Genomic DNA, 13,337 nt, shown 5'->3' with positions numbered 1-13,337 from the left:
CAAATAGAGGATACAATGAAGCAACGTCTAATAGACCACGAGAAGGAGCAACCCAATAGGGCTTTCACGCATAGTTCCAATGCTACTACTAGCAGTAGTGCAACTACAAGGCTTTCTGATGTGGGCATGGTCACCACCAAACCTAAAACTGCCAACCCATTTGCCGATACATCCAATACAACCTCACAAACCTCGAGCCACCAACCCCGAGGCCAAAGGGTCTTCACTCCATTATACAAGTCCTTATCCAAAGCCTTAGGGGTCCTCATCAAAAAGGGGCAACTTAAGCCACTAGAGCCTCGCCTCCTGCCCGATCCTCTTTCCTCGAAACACAACCCAGCCAAATACTGCACTTTTCACCAACAGCATGGCCACAACACTAACCTATGGTTCAGATTGCGTCATAAGATTCAAGATCTCATTGACAATAAGGTGATAGTGTCCTCTCAAAAGCCGAATGTCACTACAAATCCTCTCTCACCACATAACCAAGCCCCTCTACCCTGGCAAATAAACCTCATCCATACACTGGCCGTCCCTTATGACCCCAGCATATACATCACCCCTTCCCACCTACCTAAGCTGGGGCTGTTCATCCCGGAAAGCCCAGATTTGTGCATGATGAATGCATCCACATCCCAACCCAAGCTTGTGGTGGTGACTGTGGTAGATGAAGGCATGGTAGCCTTGATAGAGAATGGGAATGTCAGTTCAGTGCCCAAGGCTCCGTGGACTTATTTGAGGAGGAATACAACCCATGCCGTTATATTGTGCCAACCAATCAGGCCAAACCAGAGGTGGAGTTTCCAACAGGAATAGAGGTCAGTGTGGTCCGGGATGATGGCCCAAGCCAGGGATTAGATGAGCTAGCTGACCTAGAGAAGGACATCAACAATCTGTAGTTCTTCGATGAGCAAGATTCGAAAGACGTGCACATTAACTGGTTCGATCTGAATGGGTCGACGAACAATTCAGGGTGGCTCAGTGATGAACCTGATATAGATGAGAAACTTGAACTGAAGCTGGAAAAGCAGGAAGCGGGGATCGCTGGAAAGACTTAAACAGCCGATGGAAATGGTGAGCTGCCGGAAGACATCGGTCTGAAATAAGTGGCTCAGGAGTTGAGCATTGTTAGTACTGCTGATACAAAGCAAGAAGCTGCACTGAAACGGTTTGAACAGGAAAGGGATGAGAATGGTCAGGAAGTTGGAAAAGCCAAACACCCTGTGGAGGATGATTGCGATGTAAAAGTAAGTACAACGGAACTGGATAATTACCTGTCGGTTGCCGGAGGAGTATGGTGGGAAGATGATGATCTGTGTCTTGCCCACACCGACGGGGATTGGGGCCGAGACCTGCTAGACGACACTTGGTATTCTGAGGAAGTAGATCATATGACTAGAAGCGGGCAATACTTTAAGCCCCCACACTTAGACCAACCAGAAGCATCCGAAAATGATAAGGAGGCTGAAAAACAGAAGGACAAGAAATTGGAAGAAGAAGCTGTACTAAAACAGCTAGAGAAGATCCAAGCAGACATATCCATCTGGGGGTTTCTCATGGCCTCGCGGGTACACAGGCAAGCGGTATTGTCGGCAATGGATAAGGCCAAACTGTCTATCAACACAACTCCAGAGCAACTAGTGGGACTTGTTTTCCCGGGAGGTGCTTCACCTACTTTGACCTTCTCAGATAAGGAATTGCTGCCCGAGGACTCTGTGCATAATAAACCCTTATACATCTCTGTTGAATGTAGTGCGAAGTGGGTGCCAGTTGTATTGGTTAACACTGGGTCTGCAATCAATGTTTGTCTATCTCGCACAGCCTATGTTATTGGCTTGAAGCCAGCGGATTTTGCACCAACGGCCCAGGTGATCCAGGCTTATGACAACACAAGCAAAGAAGTGATGGGAACAGTGCAAGTTAGAGTGCAAGTTAGTCCGGCTCAACAAGATATTGAGTTTCACGTCCTGGACGTTCCAGCTATTTTTAACTTGTTACTTGGACGGCCGTGGCTGCACCAAGTGAAAGTTGGTTCTTCTACTCTTCATCAGATGCTAAAGTACCCTCTTAGAAAAGGGGTAGCCATCGTGTTCGAGAATTCATCTATACATCCTCCACCTGAGGTCACTACACTAGTACTGGAGATTGAACATAGCGACGAGGATGTTTTCTTGTCTGGTTTTACCTTGGCTAAGGCCCAGGTGGTGCAGAATATTCTAGCTATTGATGAGGGGTTGTATGTCAGTGCTCAATCAGTCTATCTCATGAACAAGCTACAATATGTACCTGGGATGAAATTAGGAAAGAGCAGCCGGAAAGGCGTTATTGCACTGGCCGAAGTGCCACATAACCCTCATGCCTTTGGCTTGGGCTATACGCCCACTAAAGAAGACTGGGTGAGGAAATGGAAGGAAACGGCAGGAAGAGCCAGAGCTAAACAAACTGGGAAGCACTATGAACTCGTGCATAGGCCAATTCAAGGAACTTTGAACAGCTGCTTTGTCTGGGAAGGGGAAGACTTACCATTTTGCGGCTTTCTTGAGCCATGGTTGAACTCGGAGAAGCGGCGCCTACCCAACTTTGAGATCTTCTTCGACTTATGGCTACAAGAGAGCGACACAGAGGAACAGACTGAATTAACTGTTGAGGCTGAACAGAGCATAGAGGGTGAGTCCAACAGCAGTGAACTTGAGATAGGAGCAGCACTGGCATGTCTCCTTCAGATCCTCCCATCGATCTAGAGAGCTTTGGGAATGACCTCACCGTTTCCATGATCGGAGACCAATCAGGTGTGGACCCTTCCGGTGGTATTCTGGATGCTTCTGACGCACCATGCCTCACTTGGCAGCTGGAGAAGGGTTTTCTGTCTAGTAGTTTTGAAAATCCTATAGTGAGCTGGAATCTGATTCCACAAAGTCTGTGGAGTCGGGATCAGATTCTAGTTCTTCTAAGTCGGAGTCTAGTATTCCTGAGGTTGATAACCCGAATGTCGTAGTTTTGTTCAGGTCATCTTTTTCCTTTTCTTTTGAGTCGGTTGCAACCGAGGAATTGGATGAGCTAGATCTTTTGAATGAGAATGTTGCGGCAGATTCTGAGTACTTTTCCGTGCCTCTTGTTTATTGCATTGATGGTGACTTTCAAGATTTTGATAAAAAAACATGAGGAAAGAATTCCTCTGGTTTTGAAACATTTGATTGATCGAGAGGAGGAGAGGTTTGTAAAACCCCATGTTGATGAAATCATTTCAATTAATGTGGGTACTGAGAAGGATCTGCATTTGGTCCAGATCGGGTTCATGTTGTCTTCGGAGTAACGCGAGCGCTTAGTCGCTTTATTAAAAGATTTCAAAAATGTTTTCGCGTGGTCTTACGAAGATATGCTTGGAATCGATCCTAAGATTGTACAGCATCAGATCCCTCTTGACCACGAGACCCAACCCGTCAAGCAAAAGCTACGGTGAATACGCCCGGATTGGGCTTTGAAAATTAAGGAAGAGGTCACCAAGCAGATAGATGTAGGGTTTTTGCTAGTATCTGAGTATCTGACTTGGTTGGCCAACATTGTTCCGGTGCCGAAGAAAGATCGCAGAATTCGAGTGTGTGTAGATTTCAGGGATCTGAACAAAGCCAGTCCGAAGGACAACATTCCTCTACCACACATTGACGAGTTGGTGGACTTTACTGCAGGTCATACGTTGCTCTCCGTTATGGATGGATTTTCCGGGTATAACCAGATTTTGATGGCACTCGAGGATAAAGAGAAGACTACCTTCACCATGCCATGGGAAACCTATTGCTATAGGGTGATGTCGTTCGATCTGAAAAATGTTGGGGCCACCTATCAACAGGTTGCAACCACAATTCTACATGATATGATCCACAAAGAGGTCAAGGTGTATGTGGACGACACGATTGTCAAGTCCAAGGAAAGAGAGGGCCATTACACCACCTTGAAGAAATTTTTCCAACGGATCAGAGAATATCAGTTGAGGCTGAATCCATAGAAATGCACTTTTGGTGTCATAGCAGGGAAAATATCAGGGTTCTTGATTACACAGAGGAGCATCGAGGTTGATCCTTCCAAAATCAAGGCCATCTTAGAAATGCCACCACCAAGGACTGAAAAGGAGGTGCGAGGCTTTATGGGTAAAATGCAATTCATAAGACGATTTATTGCAAAATTAACCTTTACTTGTGAACCACTATTTGGTCTCCTGAAAAAAGGAAAGAAATTTCAATGGAATAACCAATGTCAATTTGCTTTTGAGTAGATCAAGCAGTACCTTCAGAACCCACCCGTATTGTCACCGCCAGAGTTGGGAAAGCCTTTGATTCTATATCTGTCAGTAACCAACACAACAATGGGATGCATGCTTGCTCAGGAATCTGAGGATAGAGTAGAGAGGGACATCTATTACGTGAGTAAGAAGATGCTGGATTATGAGACCCGTTACACCCCGCTGGAGAAGGCTTGCATGGCCTTGGTATGGGCTACCAGGAAATTGAGGCACTACCTATTAGCTCACTCTATAATTCTAGTTTCGAGATTAGATCTCATCAAATATCTCTTCGAGAAACTAGCGCTTACGGGTAGGCTAGCCCGTTGGTTGCTTCTTCTCTCCAAATTTGATTTGAAGTATATGACTCGTAAGTCTGTCAAGGGGAGAGCGGTAGCTGAGTTCCTGGCAAATCACCCAGTGGAAGGGGGCGAAGCGGTAGAATACCTATTCCCAAATGAAGTTATTCTACAGGTCGAAGAAGAAACCTGGACAATGTACTTTGACTGAGCGTCTAACCAGTATGGCTATGGGATAGGGGTGTTGCTAATAGCACCTGACAATTTCCATATACCTTTAGCTTTCAAACTCTGGTTCAAAGTATCCAACAATGAGGTAGAATACGAAGCGTGTATCGCTGGTTTGGAAGCCGCCCTAGAACTAGAGGCAAAAAGGTTTGACGTCATCAGGGACTCGAACCTGGTTGTGTCTCAAGCAAAAGGAGACTGAAAGGTTAAAGAAGAAATGATAAAAACCTATCACCAAACCCTGGACGTTCTAATTCCTAGGATTGAGAAGTTGACCTTCACTCATCTGTTAAGAGAGAACAACAGGTTCGCTGACACCTTATCAACTCTATCTTCCATGATAGACATCCCATTGGGAGTCCGGATGTGTCCGATCATTATTGAACAGAGATACACGCTGGCCTACGAGTTGATCGATGCAATAGATGAGGTACAGGATCAGAACACATGGTATTATGATATCTGGAACTTTTTGGAAAAGAAGGCTTATCTACTAGGGGCAAATGCCAAAGATAATAGGGCAATACGGTGAATGGTTGCTTAGTTTATCATCTACATGGGTAAGATGTACCAACGTGGTCATCTGGGAATGCACAAGCTGTGTGTTGACGTAGAAAAGTCGAACTGCCTAATGGAGGCCATCCATGGAGGGGAGTATGGAGCACACATGAGCGGAGTAATGCTAGCCTGGAAGATCCTCATGCAGGGTTATTACTAGTCAACCACGGAGAAGGATTATATCGGTTTTGTTCGACGATGCCACAAATGCCAAATTCATGCCCATCGCATAAATAACCCGCTGTCGAAGCTGTACAACATGACTTCACCATGGCCGTTTTTAGCCTGGGGAATTGATGTTATTAGGGCAGTTATGCCAAAAGGGTCAAATGGGCACGAGTATATCTTGGTGGCGATAGACTATTTTACAAAGTGGGTCGAAGCCCAATCCTATGCCGTGCTGAAAGCGCTGCATGTAGCCAAGTTCATCAGGAATAACATCATTTGTCGTTATGGGGTCCCGAACGAGATCATTTCAGGCAATGGCTCCCATTTCAAGAGAGAAGTGATCGACTTGTTGGAGAAGTACAACGTGACTTTTCATAAACGAAGCTGTTGATGCCGCCAACATGAATGTCAAGAACATTTTGCAGAAAATGGTTGAGACTTACAGGAACTGGCCAGACAAATTGCCATTTGCCCTTTGGGGCTATAGGACTTCAATTCGGACATCTACTGGGGCAACTCCGTATTCTCTGGTTTATGGGATAGAAGTCGTTCGATCGATTGAAATAGAGGTTCCGTTACTATGGGTTATGGCTGAGTACCAAATAGTAGAAGCTGATTGGCATCAGAGCAGGTTCGAGGGACTAATGCTATTCGACGAGAGGAGGCTGAAAACACTATACAACGTCCAAGGATATCAACGTAGGATCACCAGGGCTTTTAAGAAGAAAGTTAAGTCTAGAAATCTGGAGTAAGGGGATTTCGTGCTCAAAGAAAACCGAGCTCCCATCCATGACCCTAGGGGCAAGTTCAGACCCAATTAGACTGGTCCTTACATCATCAAATCAATCTGGTCGGGTGGGGCTGTTATTCTTATGGACTTAGATGGCCTAGAATTTTCCTAACCAATCAACACAAACAAGTTGAAGAAATACTATCCCCGAGAGGCTCACTAGGCCAAAAACTCGGAAGGGCAACCTAGGCAAAAGTTAGAGCACAAAAAATTAGAAAAAGAAAAATTGAGCTCGCAAGGTTGAAAACCCAGAAAAAGCGGCATTGGCAAAAGTTAGAGCGCAAAAGGACAGTGTTAATACACGAGTGAACCCGAACTAAACTACGTAAGGCTTGATTCCCATCTTTGGGATACATAGGTAACTTCTTTCTAAAGCTCAGCCGTAAAAACTTCCAACTCAACTATCCTATCCATGAGATTGTTCAAGTCATCTTTGTTTTTTTTACGTCCTAAGAGTTCGGTTGTGATCTTCACTATGGGAGCTGGTTCCAGTGCAATGCAGTGCTATTCAGACAAGGGGCAATTTTCCATTTTCTGGATTCGGGGTTGTACATCGTGAGGATAGATTCCATGTGTGTCAAATTATGATCCTTATCGAAAATGGTTTTGAAAAGTTTTAATAAAAGTTGATTTTGTTCAAATTATTCTTTTTACAACTTAGACCATTTTTGGACCAAAAGGAAAATTTTCAGTGCCCGCAACTTCAATTTCATTGATTTCAATACATAGTTCTCTAACTCTTGATACAAATCAAAGTTGCTTTTTATTACATTCAAAAGGAAAACTTGAAAGTACAGAACAAAGTAATAAACTTGGGGCATGGGTAAATCAGGTGTTCCTGCGTCCCCTCCCAGAGCTTGTGGAAGCTTTAGATGCTAAAGTAAGCCCGATTTGCACCTCATCTTCAAGCCAAGCTATGCATTCGCCAGATAACGCACAACTAAAATTGGGAACAGGGGCTAGAAGTTCTCTTTTCCTCCAAGCAGCAAAGTATCTCACCAATTGAGAGCCTCAGATGAAGAATGAAACTGGGTACTCTACCCCTTCTTTCGGGAAAATCTGGTCGTGTCCAAACTGACGCCTGAACTGGAACGGAAAAAAGACTACATAATGTGTCAGGCCAATCAGTTGAATGCCGGGTTGCCGAGCCATGCTGTAGCTCATCTCAGGCAGATCAAACCAGGGGCAATGCCAAGCAATGTCAACAGCAAACTTGTTGCACATCCAATGGCACCACCATCCTTCGTTCGAGAAATCAACTAGCCATTGGCAAAAGAAATAGCCTCGTGCTGAATATGCAGGGCAAGGGTCCACTACCTTCAACCTATCCATGAGCCATATCTGGGGAGGGATGAAAAATAAGAGAGATTAAAGAATAGAGAGATGTGCATTGAGAGGAAAAAGCGAGAAAAGGTTTTGAGAAAAAAACAGAGCTTGAGTGTCGAGAGATGTGAGAAATGCATAGGAGATAGGTTGGAAAACATTACCTGCAAAAAGAGTGGACTTCCTGCAAATTTGTTTGTCTCTTGTCGATGGAAGGCGTTGTAGACACCCCATTTTTGACCGTCCTCAAGACTTGGACGTCACCGTTTGAACACTCGGTGATCATCCTTGTTTGTGTTCGTCTTGAGTTCCCGGAGGTCTCGGCTACGCGCCTTGCCTCAGGATCTCTCGACTCGAGTGTTTTGTGTTTGGTTTTGCACCAAACACTTGTGTTTTTGCTTTGGAGGGCAAGGAATGGCTTGTTGGCCATCCCCACACTCCACCAGCCATGGCTTGAGGCCACCGGCTGTGTTTTGTTGCCATCGGCCATATGTTTGGCCGACCAGCACTGTAGATGGTCGACCGGCCATCTATTTTGGTCAAATTGCATTTTTGGCTGGCCGACCACTGTTCATCTGCTTTTGTAGATATTTTTATGCCAACTGTGCTAGCTGGCATACACTTTGCTCCCCTCCATACACGTGTATGGAGGGATCTCCCTCTTGGCTAGCTTGTACGGAAAGCTTTACAAGAGGGATTGTCTATAAGAGGGAGCCTCTTCTTCCTCCATTAGGGTTAGAAAATTTTTTAGAGCTTTGAGTTTTAGGGTTAGGGTTTGTTCATACTCTACCTCTATATCTCTCTCTCTTGAGTGTTGTATGTGTGTTTAGTCTTAGTTTTGCACATAAACACCTACCATTACACCTTCCCTTATTTGCTGAGGCTTTAGAGGGTTGATCTTGGACTTTTTGAGCTGGTTTTGATCCAAGAAGAGGTCTGACCTTGCGATCTTGGAAGTGTTCTTCAAGGGTGAGTGTTCTTGCCTTTTATTCCCCATTTTTGCATTACTTTTGTGCCTATCTTGCAACCATTTTTAGACTTTGCATATAACTAATAAAAGTCTTGTTTTTACTTGCTTAAAATAGTTGTTTAAGGGTGTTTTATTGTTTGGGGTTGTTTGACCCCTCTTAGGGCTTGTTTGGCCCCATTTTTGTGCTATTTTGGTGAGCTCCAGGACCACCTTGTTTGGACCTCCCCACCACTGAAATCTTGAGAGATTTCAATGGTGAGGATGGTGGTTTAAGGTCCTAAGAAGGAGAGGGTCACCCCCTCTCCTTGTTGTCTTCAAAATGTGCCATTTAAGACTCATGTGTGAGCACCATTTTTGAACTCATGTTGGCCATGTTTAAGTAGGTATTTGGTAGTATTTTGCCATGCTTTACTTATGTTTTTACTCGGTTTAGACACACCATGCTTTCCTTGCATGCATGTCTTGTAATGCCATATTTTTTGCCTTAACATGCTTTGGGTTTTAACCCTTGTTCTAGCATGATTTCGGCCTAGCTTTGTGAAGCTTTTATGCTTGTTTTAGTGTGCTTGAGGTCTATTTTTGGTCATTTGGGTCATCCATGCTTCGCTTTGTATAGCTACCATGTAATCCCTCTTGTAGGCCTTAAGTATCGGACCCTCTAACATGCTATTCTTGCATCATTTCAGTGGCTTAGAACCACTTATAGCATCATTTCAGTCCTCATGGCATACTTGTATGCTTGCATTTGATGTCCCTTTGATGCTTTATGAGGTTGTTATCTTATGCTCCATGTTTGGCCTCTTTTGTATGCTTGCATGTTTAAACCATTTAGACGCTATCTAGGTGTGTCTTCGGTCTTGTTTAGACCTGCATTGGGGCTGTTTGGAGTCCCCTTGGCCCTTTGAGGCTTGGTTGGCATGGCCATGGTTTGAGCCCTTTGGTTGACCTCAAGCTTTGGGCTTGTTAGCATGCTTAGATTGCTTGGTTTAGGTTGGTTTGGCACCATCCTCATGCGATTTTCAGAGCTTATAATGCATGCCATTTGCCCATGTTTAGCCTCTTTTAAGTGTACTTAGAAGTTGCTCTTTGATGCCTAAGTGATGGACCATGTTTACATGCATGCTTGTATGTGCATTTCGCCCCCATTTCCTTAGTATTGGCCACTGTTTTGGGCCTAGTTGAGGGCTGTCCAAATTAGTTTGAGTCCATAGTTCACATGTTGTTGCATGCTCACCTTGTGTGTTGTTGCATACTTGTGTGTTGTCACATGTTTAGGTTGTCTAACATGTTTGCTCCATGTGTTGTGGCATGATTGAATGAAGTCACATGCTTGCTTGCATGCTTGAACATCCCCATTGTATTTGGCATACTTATTGGTTAGCATGATCGTCACATGCCTTGTATGCTTGTTCGCATTGCTCATGTTGCATACTAGCTCATACGTCTAGGTTGCATTGCATTGACATGCATGCTTAGCCTCTTGAATTAAGTATGACAGAGGTTGAGCTCCTTGCTTATTTATGTTGATTTCATTCGAAATCAAAGTGCATAACTTGGTTTCTTAGGCTATCACACATCGAAATGCGCGATTGGTGGTCTGAGAACGATGTCCCTTTGAGTCATAAACATGATAAGGGATGTGTTGGTGCACACATTTGCTTGGAATGCATTGCCATGCCTTGTTTTGCCCTCTGCTGCTGCCAAAATAGGATTCTGCAGGAAGATTTGGCCGGCCGGCCATCTTTAGTGTCGACCGACCAACAATTGGTGGCCGATAGCTTAACCAGTGGCCGGTAATCATTTCCTTTGGCCGGTGACCATTTACCTTGGCCAGTGGTATCCCACAGGGTTCATAGAGTGCACCTTGGGAATTTTGCAATGATTAGAGAAGGAAAATAGTGTGGACAGAGGCAACTTGTGCATGGCAGTGAACTTCTGAGCGGAGCCGAGCACGCATTGCATTGGGCCCTCTTCCTGAGGCTGTTTATTGTTTTATTAGATTAATTAATTTGCTTAACTAGTTTAATTATTATGTAATATTTAATTAGCTTGTAGGTCAGTTAAATCTGTATTATTCTTTCGGTCCCTCCGAGCGAGGGCAAATTTGTAATAAGTGTGGGTGCGTGTGTGCATGTCTTCCAACCCCCACTTCTTTCTCCCTTTTACTTACCTGCTTTGATGGTTAGTACTAGGACATATTTAATTTAGCATCCTTATGCTATGCATGTGTGCATCATTCATCAGTATTGCATGCATCGGGCTCGGCGCATCATACTAACTGCATAGTATTTCAAATCTAACTTGAATATGTGCATCAAATGGTTGCATTTCACATGCCATCCTAGGATTAGACGAGCTTATCCTAATTGCATTCTATATGCGTTGCATTAGGCACTTAACATGGACTTCGATCATACATTGATTGCTAACGAGTTTTTTGTTTTGGCTTGGAGTACACTGTAAGTATTTTGTGCTTTAGCATCTCGCACGAGTGTGAATGTTAACATAACAGCATGCTTACCATGTGGCTAGATGCTTATGTGATATGAAATGCCTGAATGCTTATGGGTGAAGGTTGGATTACTTGAGTTGAAATAACTCATCGAAATCCGTGTTTTAGCCTACTCGCGAGTAGCAAATTTCAAAACATTTTCCAAACAAACGGATATGCGATGCTTTATTCCAAATTAGGCGATCTAGTTTATACTTGTTTTGTTGTGCGCATCACATAGTAATTTGAGCCAAATAAACTGGAATAAGAACACATAACGTTTTCAAAATTGGATATCATGGTTAGTAGAGGCCGATCTTCGGATCGGACGAGAGGGGGTGCTCATAGCTGACCTTCCCCAATCGTACCCAAGTTCCCGAGCCGAGGAAAATTTGGTAATGACGGACACGTGGCCTTAGGTAAACGAGTCAGGGTTTCCTAAATTCCCCCAAAATAAAATATTTAGGTGGCGACTCTATATCTGGCAAACCAGTCCATGTTTGGCACTTCTTTTCTAAAAATCTGTTTTCTCAAAACGATTTGCCGGATTTGGACTCTTTGGTTCAGATTAAGAACCGTGACACAAAAGGGAGTCCGAACTGTAGTGGCATAAAGCCCGAGGGCGCGTCCACAGGCGTCTAAGCCTATCAAAGTCTCGGCCAATGCTAAGCCAATGCAGCTTTTCCCCTCTTTCAAGCCTTAGGCCACTTCAATCAAGCGAAGACTGGACCCTCCGAAACCCGAGGCAAGTAGAAAATGTGCCAACATACACAAACAAAGAGCGTGTTGCCGAAAACCCCACCAAAGAAGATCCTCTCAGTCACCAGCATCAGAAAATTGATGAATCAAACTGGGGATGTCTAGTTCCCCATTGTAAACTAAAGATCGAGCCTCATGCTGGGTAAGCCCGCACATCCGTCCTAAAGCTTGGGCGTGACCGAAATGGAGCTGAGGCAAGATTTTTTCATCGCGCTGGGACTCCATTAGTGCTTGAAATTCTTCGATTGTTGGGCATAGCTCTTGTCCCCCGAAGCTAAAGACGTGTGTAATTGGATTCCAAAATCTAGCCACGGCATGTAGGAACGGGAAACACAATGGAGAACGACTTAGCAGGGATAGTGCATTTATCCCGAAACCCTAGAAATTCACTTTTTCCGAGCCATCTAAAGAAGCTATCCATTCTCGAAGTCTGTTGACAAATAATATCTCCATTTTGAGAGCAAACTATCAAGAACTTGTGTTTTTTCTAGAAAAGCAACATGAGAGTCTTATTTATAGAGTTTGGGAAGCAGCTGAACATACCACCTGGACAGCACAAACTGACATCACACCCATGGCCGGCCGTGCATCAGTGAGGCCCAGCCGGGTCTTAGTGCTGGCCCAATGCAAGTCTGTTGCAATGAAGCCTGGCCTTTGTATGGATGGATTGCAATTGTACTTCTGGATATTGTTTTGCTTATGTTAAGTGGTTGTCATCTTTTTCGAGTTGTTTTCATTTTATTTTCCGTTATCAAGTTGTATTTTATGTTTTGATTGATTGTAAGTTATTATCCGGTTCATGAATCAATCTGAGAGTAAGGCATTTACTATTCCAAGATTGCAAGAGCAAAGATAATGTAAAGATCATGATGTACAAAGAAGCCATTCAAACAAAACTTACTTTTCATAACTATTGGGCCCAACTCCGATCATTGTTTTATACAACCAAAATAAAGAAGCTTTTGAAAATAAAAGTATAATCTGAAGCTAGTTTTATAAACTACCTAATAAAAAGAATACAAAAGCGAAGTAAAACAAAATCAGCATCGCCGTCAATAGCCCATCCTCGCTTTCTTCCTCCGCGGCTGTAGAGGAGGCGTATCGTTGTCATTACAGGGACTACTCGACTGCAGGTCCATCTCCTTTCCCTCATCCTCTGGGGTCCTAAACAATCAAAAGACTCCTCGAAAGGTGAACGCTGCCGCACTCGGCCTCTCACTGGGCCCCGTCTCCGCCAACTAGCTGCGGAAAGTCCTACAGGCACTACTGGCACCGGCTCAAACTGAAAAGAATATCATATATCAAATAGAGTGACCTGGACTATACAGCATGGTAATGATAGTAAGCCATATATAGAATGTACCTCAATCTTGTGGGTGACTAAGACAGTCTGCCTCCTCTGTACCATGATGAGTAATTGATCAATAGTTCAAAGAATCTTATCACCATATGCTCGAGGAATCTACAAAACA

The sequence above is a fragment of the Camellia sinensis genome, chromosome 2 (genome assembly GCF_055761805.1).
Source record: "Camellia sinensis isolate YWXY chromosome 2, ASM5576180v1, whole genome shotgun sequence".
Taxonomy (NCBI): domain Eukaryota; kingdom Viridiplantae; phylum Streptophyta; class Magnoliopsida; order Ericales; family Theaceae; genus Camellia; species Camellia sinensis.
Note: the sequence above shows the minus strand (reverse complement) of the source record.